The sequence below is a fragment of the Lutjanus erythropterus genome, chromosome 17 (assembly GCF_056507025.1).
Source record: "Lutjanus erythropterus isolate fLutEry1 chromosome 17, fLutEry1.hap2, whole genome shotgun sequence".
NCBI classification, from domain to species: domain Eukaryota; kingdom Metazoa; phylum Chordata; class Actinopteri; order Lutjaniformes; family Lutjanidae; genus Lutjanus; species Lutjanus erythropterus.
This window is the reverse complement of record NC_139333.1, coordinates 19,413,220-19,437,474: the sequence shown is the minus strand read 5'-3', so window position 1 is coordinate 19,437,474 and position 24,255 is coordinate 19,413,220. Positions and strand designations below refer to the sequence as shown.

Genomic DNA, 24,255 nt, shown 5'->3' with positions numbered 1-24,255 from the left:
GCCATTATGATAAATTATTCATTTAAAATGTCAATAAATAACCGTTATATGTTGTTAAACTAATTTAATTAATAAAGGGAGCCGTAATAAGATACCCAGCATGCCCAGTTTCCCTTTTAATGTGTGAGACTACTGCTCCTTTTTATCTGTCAGGCTCATGTGTACACAGTGTGTAGACTCGGTTGGTACCACTGTGGGAGCGGGTCGCTCCAGCAGATCCAGTGGACCAGATGGCTGCTGAGCTGAGCTGCTGAGCGACAGTCAGTCAGTCAGTCAGGCAGTCCGGCTCCGCTCTGCTCCGCTCCTCCCGGCTCTCTGCTCCTCCTGACGGCGTCTCCGCGTAAAAATCCGCGACACATTTTGTCAGCAGCCACCGAGCATGGGTCCCTTTGGTAATAGAATAGCCAATGTAATTTGACACTTCAACTTACTGCGCTCTCTCCGAGTCTATTCAGTTACTCACCCACTGACGTTGAGCCCATTCTCAGTGGCCGTGAGGGGGGAAGATATTTAAAAACAAGAGCCGAAAATTACCGAGGACTTTCTCCGCTTAATAACCCGGTGAGTAACTGCAAACTTAAACGCTGCTTTATTCCCGGTGTGGCCGCTGCGAGCCTCTTGTTCTCGGGAAGGTTTTGTTTCCACTTTGGCTCAGATTGTTTCTCAACAATAGAGTGACCACTTGAACTGGCACTGAGGAGCACGTCTCCGGCTGTAATAATCAACCGCAGCTTTTTATTTACTCTCCGCCGCTGTGCGCCGTCGGGATTGAACCGGCGGGCTGTTAAGCAGGTTGTGCATTTCGTTGGTAACAGATGCCGCGTTGATCTCCAAAGCGCCGGGGCTTGGAGGCTACAATGTAGCAGCCTGTATGCGTTTTGCTTGCAGAATGAATCATGCCGCGCTGCGTGTGTCTGTGTGTGCGGTAGGTTTTGCTTTTACCTTTGGCTTGTGATGTGCACAAAGCACATGGTTTGTCTAATGTGGGTTCACTGCTGCGAGGGGGATTCGTGCAGGCTGCAGAATGACTGTGGATACACGGGCAGGCAGCGGTCACTGCGCGGATTGTTCATGAAATGTCACCTTAAATGCTTATTTCTGAACTTTGTTAACAGCATCATGTTTTTATATATTATTACATCAGTGCGTGTGTCCCAGCTTGGAGTTATCATGCTGCTGTAGGTCATTACTGCTTCTTAAGGCTTTAACAAGTTGACTCCCCAAAATTCCTGCTGTCTGAATATATGGAACCATTTGGGATTGAGGGGCCCTGTCTCACATATAGAACTGGGCTCGTTTCCACTTGCTGTACATCTGTCCAGGAAGCAAAAAGCATGGCCAAGTGGAAAAAGTAAGCTACACTCTGCAGCTTCCTAACCATTGTCAGTGAAACAGAGAGGCAAAGAGTGTGTGCTTCTCTCACATATGCATGCTTCTGCTTCTGAAAAGCCCAGTTTGGGAGCATAAAGCAAGCAAACAAACACACGTGCAGATGTTTCTCGTCTTTTTCTGCTGAGATGTCCAGGAAAGCTCTTCCTGTTTTTGTTATGTTGCTGAAAAGTTCATTCGTCTGCTGTTAGCTGCTGCAGCATCCCGGTCTGTCTTATTAGAGAGCAGCCTCACTGGCTTTTGTTTACATTTCTGTCTTCTTGGGTTCAACTGTTGAAGTGGCAGGCTTCTCCACTCTGCTGCTTCTAAAACTTTCAGATGCAGCCTTGATGCAGGATGGGAGAGGATGTCATCTCTGTGCACCTGGTCCTTTGATTGCTCTCTGCTCAAGTCCCTGCATGGGCCACCTTTCAATCCGCCTGCATCACAAGCACTCGATGGCACGTGTGATTAAACGCTGATTGCCCGTGCAGGGGAAAACTTCAAACTTCCAGTGGCTTCATAGATTAGTCAGACAGAGAAGGAGGAGGTTTTCTGTCCCGTTTCCCTCCCTCCCCGGTCACCCCACCTCTGTGGGGCCCCAGGTTGGGCTCCTGAATAACCATGGGGCAGACCCCACCAGGCTGACCTTCTTCTATTCAAGTTGAGGATGTTGAAACACCAGCCGTCAGACAAAAGACACATTGAAACAGAGATCTGCAACCCAGCACGTGTGTCTGGCTGCTGAAGTAGACCATTTATTAACTCTGAGTTTGACCAATGAGAAGCGTCAGCACATAGTCAGGCAGAATAAAACTGTTAAAGGACACGGAGCTGCTGCTTCTGGCACAGATTAGTCAACAAAAACTAAAAATAAACCCCATTCTTGAAGGGTTTTTGATGTTTACTCTTCAGTTATTCTGAGAACATATATTTTAAAAGATCGAACTCATAGTCGTAGTGACTTCCTTTTGTATTTTAAAGTTGCAAAGAGTTCTCCAAAGTGTAATCAAAATACAAAATTTTAAACCATAATTCATATTTAGTTTTGATATAGAGGGGCTATGGAGTTGACATGTTATGGTTGAGACACACGTGACAGCAATATTATTTAATGTGCTTGTTGGAAAATAGAAATCATACCAGTGCTTGGGCAATTTCCTGCCTTTTTTCAAACCAGGAAGTCAGACAGGGGTTCTATAGCTAAACTTCTTTATGCCTGATTAAATCATGTTATTGTAAAAATCTGATGGAGCAGATTGAAACCTGGGACACGACTTTAAAGGACCAACATTTCTATTAAAAAATTGTCTTTAAAACAAAGATGATTATAATAGCACATTTTTATATCTATGCTGTCAGTAGGTATTGTTAGTTTAAGGCTTTTAACACATTGTTAAAGTGTTTGAAGTTGTAAATTCTTGTCTGGGACAAGGGTGTTGTCTGGCACAAAAAAGTTTAGAAATTGAATAAAAAAATAAAGCAAATCAAAGCATTTCTTAAATTGGTTTGTTGGTATTAATAATGAAACTTTTTTTTTTTTACATGATTTGCCCCAATTCTCAAGAACTGGACAAAGCTTTACTTTCATTTTGAATCAAATCTGTTTTTATCTGGACTGCAGCCATGAGGTCTGTGTATGTGGCCCCGTGGACTGACAATGGCAACACGTTTCTCAGTGCAGGGTGGGAGTTTTTCGCTCTCGCCTTTCCACCCACCCGACGAGGTGAGAGCAAAGGCGGAAGCTGGAAATGGCCGTGCCACATGGGAAATAATTCAACTCTCAGATCAGAGAGGACACACAAGAGGCCTCATTACCTCCAGCAGAACTGCTGCTGGCCAGCCTGCGAGCAGACCGAGAGCCTCCACCAGCCGCTCTCACCTACTGAAAGACTGTCCGCGTGCAGCATCTGACGCTCCTTTTGTCTGCAAACATATAACATAAGTGTTCAGTGTCATTTTACACCCAAACAGTCGAGAGATAAATACTGCATCGTAGCCACAAAACTAAACCCTCTCCCAATGGTTTGCAGCTTGAGCCTCCTTTTACCAACAATGTGTGCTTAAGTAGCTGGTAAACATGGCTGTTAGATGGTGTATAATGTCATAATGTTATTGATTCGACTTGGGAATTCCACTTGCGGCGAGCAGCCCTCTTAAGCGCTCTAGCAGGAAAAAAGGCGAGCGACTGACTGCTCTTCCTCCGCGGTCAGAGCCTGTGGGAGGTTTGTGTAGGTTTCGCTCAAGGTCCCTTTTGTGTTGTCTTTGCTGGAGAGAATAAACTCCTGGGATGAATCACCCTGCTGGTATGGCTATTTTCAATGAGTGAGGAGAATGCAGGGCACAGAAAGTGTGTCACTGGGCAGCTGGAGTAGCTTAATCATGAGGTTTATTCTGGTGTCAAACAGCACTTGGTTTTTAATAATCCTGTTATTATGTTACTCGTGAGCAATTATAACATCGTAAAGGGTTATTTTGATACTGTAATATCTCTGCCAGTGAGATTGTTAAGGATAATTAGTGGTGGAAAGTAACTAAGTAAATTTACTCAAGCATCGCGACCACATTTCAGAGGTAAATACTGTGGTTTTTGACTCTGCCGCATTTGTTTTACAGCTATAGTCAAGAGTTATTTAACTAAAGGTTTAATGTGAAAAACTGATGATAATTTTGCAGAATATGTTTCCAGTGTTCTTGTGAAAGAACCAAGAGAAACAACACACTGTTGCTCACTTGTGTTCGCTTTACTGATGAATACGGGGAGAACTGATACTTGCGTGTGTATTAGAGTTTCAATTCAAGTTAATGTTACACTGAAAACATATCTTAAGTTTTATCCTTGTTATCCTTGTCCTGAAGTACAACATGTTTGCAATGGCTAGACGCTAATGGCTACTGTGTTTAAGTTAAGGTAACATAACCATAGCTCATAGACTGGAGGAAAACTTCCAACTTGAGTAGAGTGAGTTTCAATTCATGCTGACATTAATAACATAACCAAAAGTACCCAAACTGGGTATTGAGAGTTGTGGAATTTCACAGGTATTGGTAGTGACTATTAAGTCTGTGGTGTTGTGACTTGCCTTCTGATGATGCTTAAGTCCTAATGCCTTCATTAGGTGTCCTGATCACCTTAATGTCCTACATCTTATACCCAAAGAGGACGCGAGTTTACTGAAAATGTTAAATAATAAAGCGAGTACAAGTGTGCAGAATTTTTTGGAATTGTTTTTTTCAGTGCAAGAACTTTTGTTGTGAGCGTGTGAGCCACTAAAATGATGCAACATGTACTTGCAGCTCACTGTCACACACCAGCACAGTATTATAATACTGTGGTTTTACTAATTTTACTCCAGTAGAGGATCTGAATATTTCTTCCACCCCTCTGAATAACAAAATAAGCATTTGCTCTTTGTCACACCACTGCACTCTTCCCACATGTGTTCTTCTGCATTCCTCATGTATGCGTCTGTGACGATTTGTGACGCTCCGCCTCGGTGACACGCTCGCCGCAGCAACATGTGTGCCGTGCAGATATCCACAGAGAGGGTTTCATGACGGAGAGAATGGTCAGACCGTACCTGTCAGCTTGACTGTTGACTGTTAATATGAAGCTTCTATTTTCAAAACACAGCTCAGGGAAAGGGAATCTGTGTGTGTGTGTTTGCGTTCGTGCAGCGGAGAGATACAGAGCAAAAGCAGCGAGGGATGGGAGAGGTGCTGGGAGTGACGCCAGACCGCACATCATTTAATCATGTTAGAGTGTGCAACCACTTTGTGCATATTTTCGGTTGCATTGGTGATAGGAGTTGTTATTGTACAAACTGTACGCGCAGAGAGGGCTTGACGGGAGGGATGACAGTATGACAGAGGGAAGAAAAATAACCCTTATTTAAATTTGGGGGGTTGAGATTTGTCAAATTGCGGTTTAATTTCAGCGTTATGAGCAAAATATGATAATAAAAGTCAGATTTTGTTGCTGCTGCAGTCTAGAAAGTGTGTTGCGAAATCTGAAGCAACAACATTGAAGACCACTTAAAAAGTTCAGCCTGTGGAAGGATGACCATTGTGCATATTAGCATTGGATTTGAACGCGTCCTTTTGACTTAATCCCACTGTTGACTTGCCTGCTAAGTACTGAGTGTGTTATTTTTGCTCTTTTTAGGGAGCCCCTCTCTGCATAATCTCACTTAATCTAATCTATCCCCCTCTATAATAGACTGGGAATGATGTGACTTTATTGAAAAAGCTTTAGTGTAGATCCATACCAAACAGACTAGTGTGCCGGCTTCTTCCCCAGCCCCTCTGGCAAAGCTCTTGTGAAAATGCAAGTGACCTCTGTGCCCCTTGTTAGTCTGAACAATAGGCCTGCCTCCTCTTACAGCTGCAGCCATGCTGGAGGGGAAGTTAGCCGGAACACAAAACACACATCTCGTGATTAATAGGTCTAAATACTGTATTTCTGGCTTGATCCCACGCCTGCTCGGTCCGCCAGGAAAATTCCCTCTTTATTTATAATATCAATTATATGCAGGATTACTGTCTGCAACTAATGATTATTTCATGATTTGTTTGTTATTTAAAATGTAAAAAAAATAAAATTGGGTGACATTAAATGTCTTGTTTTGACTGACGAATGGTCCAAAACCCAAAGATGTTCAGTATCTTCACATTTGAGATGCTTGAACCAGCAAATGTGTATCACTTTTGCTTTAAGAATGACTAATGATGTCTTCAGTTTGCCTCTTTCATTAATCCAACAGTCCAAAACCCAAAGACTGTAAATTGACATCATAAATAATTAAGAAAACCAGCAAATCCATACGTTTAAGAATCTGTAACCAGCAAATGTTTGACATTTTTTCTTGAAAAATGACTGAAACGATGAATACATTGACAAAATAGTTAATATAGTTGATAGTTTTCTAACTTTTTATAGAGTAAACAATTAATAATGAAAAAATAATCTTCAGATGAATTGGTGATGATCAAAATAATTATTAGTTGCACCTCTCAGTCTCAACTGTGTGCAGAAATATTTAAGTTATTTGTGTTTAGGCTGAAGATCTGGATGGTATGGAAGTTAAATATGGAATTAAAATGCATTTAATCTACTGGTACTTTGTTTACATGTTTGTTGCCATCAGCGGGGTTTGGGAGTTAAACAGGCGACATGATAGTTGTGGAAAAGAGAAAAAAAACTCAATCCAATCTGCAAGCCTTAACCCACGATGGATATAATTGGAGCTTTTGAGGCCCCTAGCAGTCGCAGGCTCATGCATGTTGAATGTGACATGCTGTGAAAAACATACCCAGATGATGTCACAGCGCAGCAGCGCAGTGTTAAGTGTAAATGAAAGGCTCTGAATCATGAATAACATCCGGCTTCTCCAGAGTCTCATCTTCTATAAATTAAACAGGGTCCAACCCAGGAACCTTGCAGGGTTGTCAAGTCTTGCAGCGAGTTGCGCGGCAGACGTGTTTCCCTCTCAAATTCCAGCGTAAACTGAGAAACTAGCAGCTGCTCTCGAAAATTTGAAAACGTCTCAAGAGGTGTAATCTCGCTATCAAAAAAAAAAAAAAAAATGGGCGCTGGAAAGACTCCTGAGGGGCTCTGTTGAAGCATCGCAGAGTCCCGTATGGGAGAGAAAGAGGGAGAGATCCACACCTCTGATGAGTAATGAAGGTGATTCTGAGCAAGTGGTGGAATTACATTCAACAGAGCCCGCGGGGGTCCATATCTCATTGTTCTCTGACAGGGAAAATTAACTGGGATTTACTAATACACAGGGAACGTCCTCCCCCCCCATCCTCTGTCTCGCTCTCAAAGAAAAGGTCTGAGGGTAATCTCCTTCCCCGGCAACACCAACCAACCAGCCACCCCCATCACGGCTCTCCTCCGTTACCCCTCCACCCACTCCACCCCGAACACAAATGTCACATGCTTTCAAGTTTGCTATCAAGATGTAAAACACGAGAAGATAAAATCCCCGACATGTTGAGCAGTTTCTCGCTCGTCTGCTGCCATATGTCGACACACAAGAGGCTTCTATTCAAATATTGTTTTGCATTTCACCTGTTTTCCTTTTGCATAGTCGCTGTGACAAAGGCTGAGGTGACCCGCAGCAAAGAGCGCTTTTATCTCTCATATTCTACATGATGATGCACATATTTTTACATACTTCTTATTTCTATTTTCTTTATTTTTCTTACATCTCTCTATGCTTATTTTTGTTCTTAAATAAATGCAAGTCTAAAGGAGCTAAAGTTTAAGGGAATTAAAGGTTGGATATTGTTTGTATTTTAACAATAGACCTGTCCTAAATCCCGCCCCTTTTATCTCTGTTCTCCAATGACACGTGAGCAAGCTTGGTGCCTCAGTCAACTTTCTCTGTTCCTGTTTTTGGACTTAAATGTGCTATGTGCTGGGCTCATCTGTGTTGAAAAGAAAACTACAGATGATTAAAAGATGTTGCTGCAGGACCCATAAAAGTAACATATATTCACATGTTAAATTAGCTAATGCTAGCAAAATGCTGGTTAACTACCAGGCTTGTAGAAACAAAGACTCAGGTGTAGAGACACTCACAAGAAGCAAAGTTGGGTGGAAACAATCAAGGACAGATGAAAACAACCAGAAATCAAAAGGGTGGGAAAACACCAACAAAAACAGGAAGTCAAAACAACAAAGACACATAAATAAACAAAGCTAGCTAATTAGTTTTTCTAACATTAGCTATCTAGATAGCTTGTGCTTTGCCAACATTAGCTAAATTCAGGTATGACCCTCTGTGTCAATTTTACAGTAAAAAAAGAAAGTACACCAAGGTAAGGTTGCTCAACAGTCATTGGAGTAGAGAGCAAAAAGGGGCGGGTCCATTATGCTCATTGATTGTGGTTCTTCGAGTGTCCTCGTGTTATTCACAGCAGAGTTGTGTAACACACAAATTACCACAGACAGGCTAAATGTTACCAGCAGAAAACACTGAGCTAAGCCAACGTTAGCTTGATAACCGTAACAACACTGGTCTCTTTAACGACTCCTCTTGAATCGTAACGTTGGAATTGATTCTTATTTGGATTTGGTTCTTGATGCCTGATCCTATTAGGATCAAAGAAGTATTTCTGATTCTGAAGCATTTGAAAACTTGGGTTGTTATGTTCCGAGTTATGATTTAATAACATCATCATCTTTATATCTGAAAAACTCATATATCTGATTCCCCAAAACTATTTGCTTGTCATTTGATCCCGTTTGATTGACATTAAGGAGGAAAACAACCCAACAACTGTCAACTTTCTGATTCTTGCTTGTTTCAGTGATGATTTGCTGTTTTATATCGCCGAACACTGAATATCTCTGGGTTTTGGACTTTTATTCAGTCAAAAACAAGCTATCTGAAGAAGTTTTGGCATTTTTCACCATTTTCTACTACGTGTCAATTAATATTAGACTACTGAAGCATGGAAATAGCTCTTTTTTTCACCCACTTTGGAGCGTGAAAAGAGCACAGACCCAAACAAAAACAAATACAAAACACTTTTCTTTCAAAGGGTTCAAACATCGGTATCGCTAAGAGGAAGAAGCTGATTAAGAAAATTGGTTTTTAGGGCACAAAACTGAGCTTCAACAGAGAAGAGTGTCCCTTCATTTAGACCTTACTTGCCTACATTCAGTTTTGTTTCAGGTTTGGTTCCCTCTCTGACAAATATAAACAGAAGAGTGCTATGAAAACTCTCTTCTGAAGAGCAGCAATGATTCATCAGAAAAAGCTGCAGGATCCTTTAGTTTAGGAGCATCTCAGACACAGGAGTGCTATGTGTAACTATGACAAAAATGATAGTTTTCATCATCTATTAACTACTTTCAGATTATTTCTTTAGTTATTTTATCTATAAAATGTCCAAACAACGCTCCAAAACCCGAGTAAACTCTATTTGCAAGTTTAAGAAACAAATCTGACTAAGCAATTAGCTGATCAGCTACTTGTTTAATTGTTGAATCCTTTAAAAAATCTGTTCACTGGAGTTCAGATTTGTCTTCTGACTTTTTTTTTCCCCCAAACCAAACAGTCTTAAGTGATGATGAAGCGCAGACAGCAGTAACACCACACCCACGGCCGGTGTGTCAGCTTACACTGCAGCCTCACGCTAACACGGTGTCTGTGTGCGGTCGGTTACCCAGGTGCAAGGCATGCATCACAGACCAGAACCGATACGCCAACGTGACAGCTGTGGGCAGTGAGAGAAGACCATGACAGCACTGGATAGGGTGGAATATATTAACCCTTATCAACAGATTGATTCACTTTGGGTCAAAAATCACATCCCTTCTGTTTTGTGTCTTCTTACTCTTTCTAGTGATGGAAATACGTCCAAATAAACTCATATAAAATCATCTCAAGTTTAGTTATTTGTAGGTGTTTCTTGGCTGATGAGGATGGGAGCCCTTAAACTTTCATTTTTATGCATGAATAAACTGAATCTTGAACCTTGATCATATCCTCAAATGTAGTGATGCAGCTGTTTGTTGTCTGGAGTGTAAACAGGAACTGCCTGCAGCTAAACCGGACGTGACGTGTCATGGTGCAGATTTGCCACAATGTAAACAAATATAGCTCAGGTGCACCCATGGCTACGCATTACTTCCTGTTTACATCCCCCAAAGCATGGTGGGAACTTGAGTCCCAAAGCACAGACATCAAAAGAGACATATATCAACCAGAAGATGTTATTGGCCCAGTTTTGGCCTAGCACAGCTGTATCAGTCGTTATCGGTATTGTTGATGTTGTCTGATACGTTTTAGAGAGCATGCTGCAGGTTGTTTTCACTTTTTAGTTGTATTTGCAGCATTTTAGATATATTTGATCCTTTTTCTTAATTCAGATTGTTCTATTCGTGTTTTTTTTATTTGTACTTATTTAGAAATATTAAAATTACCAGTGTTTCAATGCACTATTGTCAGTTTGGAATTAATATGTGGATAAATTAAGAATATTGGTATTGTGTTACTCCCTAATATCGGTGTTGGCATCGGTTCCACAATTCCAGTATCGGTTGGGCTGGATATTGTTCAAAAATACCAGTGCCACTACCAACACATGTACTTAGATATCGATCCTATTTTCAATACCAAGTCTAGAATATCTGCTTTAACCAAAAGAAATATTACAGTACAATTACTCACTTTAAAGTAATAAGCAGTTCAAAGACCTGGAAACGGAACTAAAATGAAGAAACTGACTAAATATCTGCACAGTATTGGACTATATAACACATATAATTAACTGTCAAAACTCTGTATATTGAACAACAAAGTATTTTTTGATAATTGATAGTATTAAAGCAGTTCGATCTGTCCCATAAAAGTATCGCAGTTCAGTATCAGAAATGTTTTGCAGTGGTCACATGGCTGAAAAATATTTCAAACAGGCTGCATCAGTGAAAAAAGTTTGATAACCACTGTCCTTGTACACGTATAATCCAACGGACATGTCAAATAAGGGTCTTAATGAGTAACCAAACATAATATATGGTGTTTCCAGGGTTCAAAGGGTCAACAACTGGGTTCACTTGATGTAAAGCGTCTGTTTGTGTTTGGGCACAGCATGTAGGTGACCTAAAACCTGTCCTGTAGCCGTGTGCGATGCCGCCCCAGCGGTGACTTTAAATAACTCTTCTGTAAACATGTCCTGTCTGTTTCCTCATGTCCCCTCGTCTGGTGGCTGGTGGTCCCGTCCCGTCTTCAGCTCGGTGTCGGCTTCAGGAAATGATTGAGAGATTGTTTCACACACTAATAGTAATCACAGATATCATAACAACTAGTGCTGCTGATGAATGCTAATTAATTGGGCAGTGTTTGTCTGGATGTAAACACACAGTGAGACACATATGCAGACACACTTCACGCTGCTATTTATAGGTGCAGATTGCATAAGCTTTTTTTTTTTTTTTTTTCGTCTAACAACAGGGTGTTCTCACTTTGTCAGTATCAAGCAGAGAGGAGCTGTAACTGACCAGATTATTTTTACACACATATATTGCACCCCTACTCCTTCTTGGCAAACGCTGTGTGGCCCAACGGGTCCCACGGCTTACAAAAATGTTGACGGCGGCCGCTATTTTTGACCATCTGCTCTAAAAGGAGGGCATGTTTGAGTCACAGACGCTGTGGTGTGAGGCTGCGCCCGTGATGTGCCTGGCATGTGGAGGGAGGGAGGGAGAGGGGGGGAGAGATGGCTCACCCGAGGGCCCAGCATCCTTCGCGTCACCATGGGCGTACACAGCGCGCGGCTGGTTTCACTAATGTGTGTTACATTAGCATGAAGGATGATGGAGGGGGGGTTGTTGAGGAGAGGGAGGGAAGGAGGGGGGGCGGTCAAGCCTCCACATCTTGGACGGAGAACAAGAGAGACGATATCCTTGTGCTTGACTTCTGGTGTAAACATCGTCAGTGAGATGAAATAGTCTGAGGTCAGAGATGCCTCAACAGAAGTGTCTGTGTCTTATTCCAACTCTCTGTCTCATGTGAGTGTGTCTGTGTGTGTGTGTGCATGTGTGTTATTTGTGAGGTAGGAATGTGAAACCTAATCTGGGCAGGCTGCGGGGGGGTTGGGCACAGTGGGTTTCTTTTGGAGAATTAGTTTACGACCCCTTCTTTTTTTTTTTGAGAGAGAGAGAGAGAGAAATCTGGCTTCTCCACAAACTTCACAAACTACTTTCTATTGCTTCACACTTACACTTGGGAGTGGAGTGGCTTACTTGTCTGCACTTAAAGTCTGTGAAGTTTTCTTTTCCTGAAAAGAGCAAAAATCTGCCAGTGCAGTAACATTGTTTTAACCCAGTGGTTTTCAAACTGAGGTTTGGGGACTAACATAGTTACTAAGGTGAGTTGGAGGGGGTCGTAAGCAGAAGGAGGAATAGAATATTTTAACTTTTGTAACCTTTTTTTGGAAGTTGGAACAACAAGCAAAGATTGTTTTGACTGATTGTAATTTAAAAAGATCCTAGTTTGACCTTTATTATCCTCAAACCTGAGAAAACACACTCAGAAGGGATTTCTTAATACAAAAAACCAGTGAGACTCTTGATCTGATGTGTATCTATTGTGGAGGTTCTTGACATGAAAGTTGTGTTTTAACCTGTGTACTTGTGGTTTGTTTGATAGGGACAGATACAGTATACTGAAGTATAACTGAAAACAGCTGTTCATCTAGTGTCACAGTGTCATTATGACAATTTGCAACACCCGTGCCTACAAGGGCTTTTATGAAAATAAAATATGAATTTTTTTTTTTTTAAATGCCTCTAATAAAATGGCCAATTATTCTTGATTAAAGTGCAGCAGCCAGCTTTATTCTGTCCTTTTTTCAAGATACAAACACTTTAGAGGAAAATGTAGAAAAAATCTGAGTTGTGAGCACTTGAAAAGTGTTATGATTATGGTATCTTTTGGCCCTTGTTACAACTTCAAATTAAACTCATGTTTTAATCACCAGTTTGAAACCTGTTTAGTATCTTTAATGAAATATTGTGTTTTAATGGAGAAAATTATAGGCTGTTTCAAGTCTAGCTGTGGTCTATTGCGCATTTCAGAATTGAGAAAAAAAGATTGCAATTTAGATTGTGGACCATGATTGCAGTTAAATAGATAATGACATTATTTTTTGACCAGATCGCCTACTGCTAAGTCCATCAGGGAAAAAAATGGAACAATATCCACCTCAGTTTCCCAGAGTCCAGGATGAGGTCTTTAAATGTCTTGTTTTGTCTGACAAACAGCCCAAAACCAAATGATGTTCTAATTGCTTTCATACAGGACTAAAAACACAGTCTGAACCAGTGAATGTTTGGCACAATTTCTGAAATACTTCATTTAGTTGCAGATTAATCTTCTAAGTCTTAATCTCCTTGTTTGTGTCTTTTTTAAAAAGCATCCATCCTTAAACGTGTTCTCCAATTATTAGCTGCAGCTGTTAAAATCCCCCCTCACACACACTCCTCTGTGGTTTCGTTTGACCTTGGATGTTTGAGGTCAAATGTCACATCTTTTGGTGCCACAGTGATCCACACGGACCACCTTCATTCAGAAAACATACCTGCTATCAAGACTGATAAATCCATGATACCTTGTGGCTTTGTTATCGTCACGTTTGGCATCAGCTGATCTTGAGCAGCAAATTGAAAAGGCAAATCACTCGAGGCTGCCTGCGTATCCTGCCTCCTCTTTGTGCGGCGTCGGCAGACACTTCCTTTGGAGGAGGGAGGTGGAGATGATCGTGTGAGCTGTAATTATATTTATGTTGGGTCCCATTCAATCTGTCACAGTAAATTTTGCCTGACTCGTCATATTGTAAATCATTACAGCGGATTAGATGCTGGTTATGAACTCAAAAGGCCGTTGAAGGATTCCTTTTTTTGTCCCTGTGATCGCTGTATTTGTTTGTTTTTGACAAGCTAGTTGTGATGATATTAGCCGTGCAGTGTTTCCTGGATGTTCTCAATAAATTTTAATTGGGAGGAGAATGGGTAATGTCACCGGCGTTTGCTTTGAAGAAAACCCCTTTCAGAAGAGCGGGCAGTCTTCCAAGAGTGCAAGAATGCCTCTGAAAGCCTCCGTGTTTCACAAGCCGTCCTCCACTTTTTGTTTTCTTATTTGTCTGGGATCAAAGACGCACGATGAGCAGCGATGGAAAGTTTGACTCCATTTTTGGCAAGTGGCTTCTTTCAAACTAGTGCAGGAGAAAGAAGAGAAAAAACCCTTTTGATTCATCTCAATCTTCAGCTCAGTGCTTGAAGCAGGATAGACTTCTAGTGGCTGATAAAAGACTGATTGCTCCTGCATTCGCTGTCCAAAACTCAAGGTAGTGATCGACTGTACAGTTGCTCGTAGACACAGTATTATTCATAAACGTCCTACTGATGAGTTCAGTCCCTCATTTATTAGAGAGTGGCACAAATCGTCACTCCCAAATCACTAAATAGATTAGTTGAAAATGAATGAACTTTTCTCTCGCACAACAATACCATTGTTTGGCTCAGTTTTATTCGCTCCTCATGAGTTTTTGGTAGTTAAAGGGAGAGTTTGGGTTTTTTGAAGTGGGGTTATATGAAGTGCTAAAAGCACTGAATACAGTACGTTGGATACGGGAGGCAGGAGTACCAGTGTAGGAAGCTTAAGCAATGTCATGCTGTGGACAGGGTCAGCAGCAAAATGTATTTTAGCAACCAATATGTACACTATGTTTAGAATAGTTTTACTACTTTACTTTGCCTTTTCTCACAAGAAAGCCAAACATTGCTCTTTCCAAAGCCACCAATCTCCATTGACAAAAACAGTATTATTACCTCACAGACCACAGGAGTGCTTGTTGGTCTACTGCTGCCTCAATCGTTTGATTTATTATTATGTCATCATGTGACTTCGGTGAATCCAAATTAACCCTTCAAAACACCAAAGTAGCACAAATCACAAACTAACTAACCGACTGAGGCAGCAGCTGCCATGTTCCCTGTGGCTTTAGCCACGTTTGCACCACAGGAACATTTCCCAGGCACTAGGAACCTTTAGAGGAACTCAGTCCATGTTTCAACAGCTGGGACCAAAAATAAATTCAGTTCTTGGGATGTTATTTTACCCCCAAAAAGTCTCTGCTTGGGGGATAGTACCAAAAGCACAACAACATTGGGGGTGGGGCTTGCAGTGTTGAAGGTGTCTGATTGGTTGAGTTCTTGCTACTTTGGTACTCATACCAGTTTCACGCAAAAATAATCTATAAAAATAGCTGTTGCTTTTTCATACATCAGTGGACTATTATGCCTAATTTCTGCAGGTATTTTGACCACAGTGAAAATGCAGACAACAGCTGGCTGAAGTAATGTGGGCTGAGAACGTGGCTTAAAATACTTTTTGCAGCTGACCCTGTCCACAACAGTACATTGGTTAGCTTCCTACTCTGGTACTCTGCTGGTTCTCCAAACTGGGGGTGTGCTGACCGACTTTGACTGTAGGTAATGCACTGACTATGGATAAGTACCTCATAAAAGCCCACTTCAAAAATATCCAAGCTATCCCTTTAAATCAACTTGCTGAGTTGAGCTGTCACACGTGTTAAGCCACTTTGAGCACTCACATGTCAGAGCAGTTGCTTCATTTGTCTACAAAATCGCTTGTTTAGAGAAGCCCCTGAATGTTGCATTGCGCCATTTGTATGCGAATCACATCTACCCAAATAAAGCCTCAAAAATTTCCCTAATGTTTACTGCAGCAAAATCACATTTCAGCCTTATTTATGCTACTGTCTACACCTGAAGACATAATTTCACCCTTAATCTTTCAGAGACGCTCTAACTTGCTATATATTATGGATTTCAGCATGCCAGGAGTTCTAAGAGGCAAAGTATGAATTATTTGTGTCATTACTTTTGCTGCTGATAGGAAGTGTTTTGCATAATAAACAGCCAAGACAACAAGTGAAAAATTAATGAGCAATATATAGTTTATGATGCATGCGGTGTGATGTGTGCTGATGAGTAAAAAAAAAGCAAAAAAAACACGTTATTCTCTTTGGAGTGATTGTCAACCATCAATTTTCATCACGTCATTGTTCAGCTCGTGAGTATTTGTTTTTATTAATCTCCACAGTTTGTATTGTCATGTTAATTTACTCTACAAGGGTCTCACTACAGTGTGAGATTTTAAGAACAATGAGGATGAAAGGCAAGAAGGCGAGGCTCATATCAGCGGAGAAAGAAGGATATTGGAGAGGAGTAGTCTACACTTTGCTGAACTCCCAAAGTGTCTTTTTTTAATATTTAGCTCCTGTCAGTTAAAATCAAAAAGTTTCTCACTTTCTCTAAAGCTCGGAGAGCGAAGGAGAGAGGGGGAAACTGCTTCACGGGTGAAAGCCCTCGCACATGAATATTTAATGGTTGCATTTTAACCAGAGTCATAAAATCCAAGAGGATGTGGCTGAAAAGAGAGCAGTGAGGAGTGTGCAAAGTAGGCTACTTTGTTTCTTTATAGTCTGAGCTGAATGCCTGAAAGTCATGTAACTCCTTTCTGGCTGCACCAGTGAATCAAATATGTGGATTGTGTCGGGCTAATTTAAAGCCTGGGCCACGTTTAAGCGATGTGTTGCGGCCTGTTTCTGCACGGTAAGCAGCTTGTTCTACAGCAGGATGAAGAAATCCTGGACCTTAAGGGGCTAAATTGAAAATGTTTCATTTTGACACTTCCTCAATGCACTCAGGAAAAATGGATTTGATTCACTTAATCCATTTGGCCAGTTGACCAGATCTATCACTCTCGGAAATAACGGTTCCAAAGGGGTTATTCCTGCAGGGCTAAGGTTCTACCCAGAACCATTTGCTTTTGAAGAACCCTTTTTGAATAAGGGTTTGTTGACAGTTCTTTGTAAGACTAAGGGTGCCATTAAGAAGCCATGTCATCTTTTAATAATGTCCTCAGTAGATGATAGATAAAACCCTTGGAAAACCAAACAATTTTCAGTAGAACCTCCTGGACGTGTTCAAGAAGAAATCTTTGTAAATTAAAAGGTTCTCGGCAGAACCCCTTTGGTGGGAGTGTGTTCTAGATAAAACCCTAGGAATATAAAAATGATTCTTTGTAAAACACTCTGGAGATGTTCTTGATAAAACCCCTGAAATATAAAAAGGTTTGTGGTAGAACCTGCATGGGGTCTTGTTGGTACCCTTAAAAGGTGGAAAGGTTCTTGATTTAACCCCCAGAGAGGGTTCTGGGTGGAACCATTACACTCTAAAGGGGTTTTCTGTGGAAATCTTATGGGGGGTTCAGGGTGAAACCTGTCACAGGCATTTCTATGTAAAACCCTTAATGCCGGGTTCTTGGAAATCTCTCTGAAAATATTCCAAGTAGAACTTTTATAAAAGGTTCTAACAGAAACCAAAAAGGGGTCTCCTCTGAGGACAATCTGAAGAACATCTTTATTTCTAAGGGTGTAGTCGATATGCATCAGTTTTAGCTTAATGCAGTTTGAACCAAAGGAAAAAAAATGGAGGGTATCTGTGGATATTTAATATGCAACCTCTCCTCCTCCTCCTTCGTCTTCTTCGTCTTCGTCTTCTTCTAGTCTTGTCATGCATTTTTAAAATTCTGTTCAGCCCTCCGCTGAGCCAGACTCACAGCAGACAGACACTGAGCTGATTGTTAAGTTTGATAAAGCTCTGTATTTGTGCGTGGTGGGGGTTATTTTCGTGTATGTAAGCTTTACTTCAGCGAGGTAATCATTTGTCATCCAATATTGAATCTAGTTAAATGGACTCATAAATTGCAATCACTTAACTCGGCCCAACTATTACGTTTAATATTGCTTTGTGGAAAAGGTCAGCCAGCAGTGGATCAGGTTTCAGCAGCCCAGATAATTCAGATGCCTTTTATGAGTCTTTTTAAGCTCCGGAAAAATCAGCAGCCAGGCAAACTGACTGTACAGTACTTAACAGCAGGATACTCGGCGGCTACTGTTTATGTTTTCTGTCCTAAGATATCCTTAATGCAGTGTTTAAAGTGTGTGTGGTTGGCAGCTTGCAGATAAACCACAGTGGATGCCCTTAAGGGAAACAAAATAGAAGGCTTTCCCTGCTGAAAGGTCCAAAGTGCAGTTGTCCACTCTGCACAGCAACAATGGAGCGGTTGTGCAAACGGAGCCATCAGCGGCGCTGGCAAGCCTGGCAAACCAGCTTATCAGGAGGCAGGGTGCACTGAGCGGTGGGTGGGAAGGGGGGGGGTTAGAGTGCATGTGTGTGACTTTGTGTGGCGCTCAGTGGTACACAACCTCTCAGTTCATTTGGAAGCTGTGTGCTTGCTCAGGCTGCAGAGACACAGCTGGGCAGTGCTCTGTACGCATGGCCCCTTTGTGTTCACATGTTATTGACAGCTCAGACTGCGAATATATGACTTTGCATGTGTTTGTTTATGTGATGAGCTGCTCACTAACCCCATTAAAGGAATACTTCACCACTAATATTTCCTGTCTGAGTAAATGCTTCAAATCACAACAGAATATGATGATGAGAACAATACTAAATTCTCACGTTTGAGAAGCTGGAACCACATAATGTTTGGCATGCTGGCCAGACAAATGGCTAAATCAGTTATCAAAATATTATAATCAAACAATAGACTCATCATCTCAGCTCTAAATGCTCATAAGTGGTTATAGCTCTGTAAATGACACTTTCATCAATGAATCAACCATTTTACTGTGTTGTGAAGTGGTACTTGGCAGAAGTGGCTCTGCTAGAGAAAGTTCTCTGAGATCCTCTCCATAGCATTAAATCTTTAGTAAACAATACAATGACTTGCATTCATGTAAGGAGGAGGTTGGTGGTAAGTAATGGTGAGAAGTGTAGCTGAAATCATCCGTTGCTCACTCGATTGGTTCATTGATAAAATGAACCCCCATCAAATTTTGATCGATCAACATTTATTGTTAAAGTAAATTGCTGTCTAGCTTAAGCTTTTAATTTATGAGGATGTCCTGCCTTTGTAAATGGAATATCTTTGAAGACGTCACCTTGAGTTAAAGGTAATGGTATTTTTCAATCAATAGTGAAAATAATTGTTGCATCTGTAGTGAGAAGTATCCGGTAATTATGGCGAGCGGCCAGCTGATGACAGTCAGCTTATGCAAGTGCAACTTTAGTGCTCTGCCTGAATCATAGACTGTATATAAAGTTGGTACAACTTACAACGGTACAAAAATGAAGCCAAAAATCCCAGATATGAACACTGTCATCATGCACTGGTGCTTGCGTAGCAGTGTTTGAGCTGTGGTATCAAAGTCCTGCACGTACACCTGCCCGACTCAGTCGCAAGCAGGGCTCAGCTGTCAATCATGATGTAAACCCCCTTTTATACCATCAAATAACCAGTTCAAATCAAACTGACTGGAGAAATTAACACTCGAACAAACATCAGCATGATCAGAACTACCTAAAATGACAGTAACCATTCTTGGGAAAAAGTTATCTGACTAGTACTCTGATTTTGATGTTTTTTTAGTTTGGCCCATGTCCCATCTGCTTACATGGAGGGGGCGGGATTTATGACCTATACTGCAACCAGCCACCAGGGGGAGTTGTTATGTCGTCCATCTTTGTATGTCAGTGGCCTGAACTAACACTGTGCTCTACTGAATTATCATCCAAACTATTAAAGTTTGTAGTTGCTCCTTTTCCCATTCATTGTGAGTGCTGTGAATCCAAGCTGCTAACGTCCTTGAAGACGGAGCGTACAAACTTTTCAGAGCCACCTTTCTGTGAGTATTTGACACCGAAAAGAGAGATTTTCATTGTGGTATTCCTTGAACCCCCGTCACCTGGAATAGTACTGAGCAGATGTTAAATGGCTCTAACAGGACAGGTCCAGTGGATAAGTGTGGCGAGGGCTATCACAGTGTCAATATTTGCATTACTTTTCTTGTCGCTGTAATACATTTAAATGCACTCGCTCGTCTCTCACACTGCAGGGACTCTGATTTTAAGCAGCATAGTTTGTTGGTGGCAGATATATTTTTCTCTCTCAGAGCTGCTGTTTGAGGTGTTGGAGGAATGCGTCGTGTGCTCGCTGGAGTTTACTCACTTGCAAGATAGTCTGTAGTGCTTTCACTGCATTTCCTTTGGGACACAACACTTGAAAAAAAGAAGGAAGTCTCAAGGTGCCTGTGTTAGGCTTTAGATGTGACTCTGGGTTGGTAAATATTTAGAGAGCAAACATTTTGATACCAGCAGGGATTATAGTTGAGGGAAACATGTTTTTCTAAGAATGTAAATGTCAGCATATTGCAAGGCATAATGCTACACATTTCATTTTAATGCCAGTCTCCAAAAAACAGCAGTTTAGCAACTCAAATCCCGCAGAGGAAATCAGATTGTTTTTCCAAGTCCGGCTTATTTTGATGTCGCTCGCCCACTGAAACTCATTCTCTTTGTTCAAAAACCATCCAATTCATCAGCGGGGATTGCTGCCGCCCACAAACAACCAACATATTTGTTCTGCTGCTTCACCTTGTTGGCTTTGTAGCGGGAAGGTGCCAAAGGTGGATGTTAAACATGTCAAATGCTATCTGCCTTATTTACTTGGTCACTGAATATTCATGAGGCTTGATACTGGTGTCAGCCTTCAGCCAGCCGTGCAGAGAACCAGCAGCAGCCTTTACTACGGCCATCACACCACCTGATCCTTCCCCGTGCAACTTCTTCCATCCTCCTCCTCACATTTACATTTGTTTTCCACACTTTTATAAATAAAGAAGGGTTCCAAAAGGGTTCTCTGAAGTGCTGAGGTTCTACCCAGAACAGTTTGCTTCTGAAGAACACTTTTTCAAAAAAAAAAAAAAAGATTGAGGGTTGTTAATAAGACTAAAGGTTCTACAAAGAACACTTTTCATTCAAAGAACCTGTTTGGAAGTAAGAGTTCTTTGTCAAGCGTTCGTGATAAAACACTTGGAATCTGAAAGCATGCTCTGTGAAACCAGGTGGGTTGGTTCTTGATAAAAGGAACCCTCGGAACCCTCTGTTTTGGCTCTCGATAAAACCCTCAGAATATAAATGGGTTTTTGTGGAACCCCCTGGGTCCTGAATATAAAAAGGTTCTCAGTAAACCCATGTGGGTGGGTTCTTGATAAAACTCTTGGAATATAGAAGCAGTCTTGATGGAACTGCCTGGGTTGGTTCCAGATAAAACCCATGGAATACAAAAGGGTTCTTGGTAGAATCCCCTGGGTGTGTTCTTGATAAAACCCACGGAATATAAGGAGGTTCTCTGTGCACCCTCTGGGTTTAATTTTGTTAGCACTCACAGAAGATGGAAAGGCAGACAGGGTTCTGGGTGGAACCATTACGCCATAGAAGGGTTCTCTGTACAACCTCTCACAGGGGGCTGTAGGTGAAACCTTGCACAGATTGCTCTAGGTGTAATCCTAGTTCTAGGTAGATCTCTCTGAAGGGTCCCAAGTGGAACCTTTATGAAAGGTTCTACCAGGAACTATAAAGGGTTCTCCTAAGGGGACAAGCCAAAGAAGGCTGTATGGTTCTAGTCAGCACCTTTATTTCTGAGAGTTTAATAAGGTGGTGATTTGGCCTGAAGCTGACAATCGTTTCCTGTTCCAATTTGCGTGTGAGGGGTGCCGTGCTGCTTCTCGCTCTGAGGCGCTCTGGGACGACTCGGCGAAGGCACCCTGCGAGGAGGGAGGAGGGAAGAGAGCGGGTATAACCCCATGTTCTGCAGTCATGCCCATTTACTCCCCCTGACACCTCCGGGGACACGCTCTGACCTCTGCAGGGATCTCGCCTCCCTCTTTGCTCTCACTCATGCGTTTCCTCTCCGCTCCGAGGAAACCGCACCAAATTCCTTGTGCATTACAAGAGCTTTTTCGGAGCGACGCTCGGCCTCGTCTAGACTGCCGTGATTGTTGTTTGGCAGCGCCGCCGAGCTGCGGTGTGGGGTCAGACTCACTTAGCATGGCGGCGGAGATTGCCGTGGTTGTCTCATTAAATATATGTTTCCTGTGTTAACATGAAAAGCTCATGCTCTTTGTTGTTCCTTGCCTCAGATGAAAGACTCCCTCTACAGGCTGTAGCCTTTCAGAGCCTGACGCTGTCAACATGGCTAATGCTGTAGATCAATTATTTACAGGGTGTTGCAATGAGATTTGGGCAGTGGTGGAAGAAGAATTAAGGTCTTTTACTTAAGAGAGAGATGCAGTACCGCTGTGTTAAAATAATCCATTAAAATTTACTCAACACAAAATGACTTGAGCTCAGCGTTGAAATGTAACTAAGTACTTTTACTCAAGTACTGTACAAATACACAAGATACATAAGTCATATATCATGCCAAATCTTTCATGTCTTTCTTGTCAAATATGGGGATTAGCAGCTTTTATTTTAATAATTTTAGTTTTTCGTTGTTGTTGTCAATCAGTCAATCCGTTAATTGAGGAAATATCAGCAGAATTAATATAATTATAAGAATAAAATAAGAGTTATCTGCAGCCTTATATAGAATAGTTGAAACTAAGCTCCACCTAAACCAACTACAACAGTAAAATGTTAAGCTATATGCACTGATCAATAAATAATAATGATAAATCCCTATCCAGCAGTAGTGTTACTTCTGGTATGTTGCGTTTTGAGTAAATTTCCCTGAATACTTCCACCACCATTGCCTAGTTAATTGACTTTTTGGCCATTTGGGGGAATTGGTGCAAGCTGTAAACAAAACGCTGGCAGTCGTTTCAGCTAGAAGTCGTCTCTGTACACAGACACAGAGCAACTTTAGCAATCATTTAGCAGTTATCGTTTATTTGGAGCAATACTTCTGTCCACCTGATGAATGCAAGTCCGTTGTTCACTCTCCCTTTATCTCCATTTTATTTCTGTTTAACACAAACTTGTGAGGGAAATATTTGCCTGTTTAGCCGCCAAATGCTTCACTTAATGTGACTAGAAATAAATGTACTGCATTAAACTACCTTAAGATGAATACAGCACTTGGTTAAATGTACTTAGTTATTTCCAAGGACTGTTTTTGTGAGAGGAGAAGAGTGAGCCTGAGTGCAGCCTCTAAGTCCTGATACATGAGCGTTTGGCAGCTGCAGAGGGAATTTCATCTCCTGTCATCTCCCGGTTGATTAGTATTGATTGGCTGGGCTGAATTGGCCCCTTGAATGGAAGTTGCATCAAATAATCCCTCATTCTTGTTTCCCAAATCCGTTTTGAGGGCCGGGGAACGATTGTATCAGTGGCTTTTCCGAGCGCGCGGTGCCAAGCTGAAACATTTCCTGCGGGGGTCAGAAAAAAAGACGTTTTCTAGCCTCAGTGTTTTACCTCTTAATGAGACTGGGGGAAAGTTGACCTACCGAGTAATTGTGACAAACATAGCCGAGGGGGAGCTGAGTGTTGCCCTGCCCCCTTTCCACTGTGGTGGTTCAGGGGGGAAAAAAAAAAAACTCACTGCACCTGCGGTTTGTATGGACATGAATCTTTTCCCAGACAAAACGAGGAATTCACTGCAGCTTGGAAGGATCCCCCTGCGGTGCACGGATGACACGGTCTGCTGTGTTGCTGCCGCTGCCGCCGCTGCTGGTTGGCTTTCGATGGGGGCAGCTTGAGTGTAATGATGAAATGGAAAAGTTCCAGCGCAGTGAACACTTACACGCAGAAGGTAATTGGAGATTTTTGCCACCAAAGAACTCTGCACGATATGCTTTCAATTCCATGCCACAGAGAGACAGACCACAAAGTTTGATTATGTTTGCTGTTAACTAAACGCCTGCTGTAGTCGAGCAAAATGAGATCCTGTTCAGACAGAGTGCATGCTGGGAAGGTGAGAAAGCAGCGGTTTGGGCTGAAGGTGTTTTTTTTTAATCTGTTAAACTACACTCTTAGAAATAAAGGTGCTAATAAGAACCATGAAGGGTTCTTTGGCTTGTTCCCATAGGAAAACCCTTTTTGGTTCCTGGTAGAACCTTTTTTAAAGGTTCCATTTGGAACCCTTAAAGAGAGTTCTACTTAGATCCCATCAAAAAGCGTTATATTTATAACCATCTTGTGAACCACCTATGAGAGGTTCTAAAGGAAACCCCTTTTATGATACAGTGGTTCCACCCAGAGCGCTCTCTGGGGGTTCTGTCCAGAACCTTTCCACCTTCTAAGGGCGCTAGCAAGAATCTGCCAAGGGTGTTCTAACGTATTTTATAATCCACTTGTTTTATCTAGAACCCAATCAGGGGGTTCTGCCATCTAAAGGTTTTAAAGAGAACCCACCTAAGGGGTTCTACTGAGAACCTTTTTATATTTCAAGGGTTTTGTCTAGAACCAACCCAAAGGGTTCTACTGCAAAC

The 24,255-nt window shown here is 41.7% G+C and overlaps 1 protein-coding gene across 2 annotated transcripts in view; it reads left to right on the top strand.

Annotated features, from left to right (window-relative positions):
- The first annotated feature begins 384 nt into the window (after positions 1-384).
- Positions 385-24,255, top strand: part of LOC146312110 (zinc finger MIZ domain-containing protein 1-like) — a 153,477-nt gene continuing 129,606 nt past the window's right edge. The window contains exon 1 of one of the 2 annotated variants that reach the window (XM_084740828.1): positions 385-561. The gene's annotated coding sequence lies outside the window, so the exon portion shown is untranslated. The remainder of the gene's footprint in view (positions 562-24,255) is intronic. The other variant, XM_084740826.1, reaches the window with a different exon arrangement.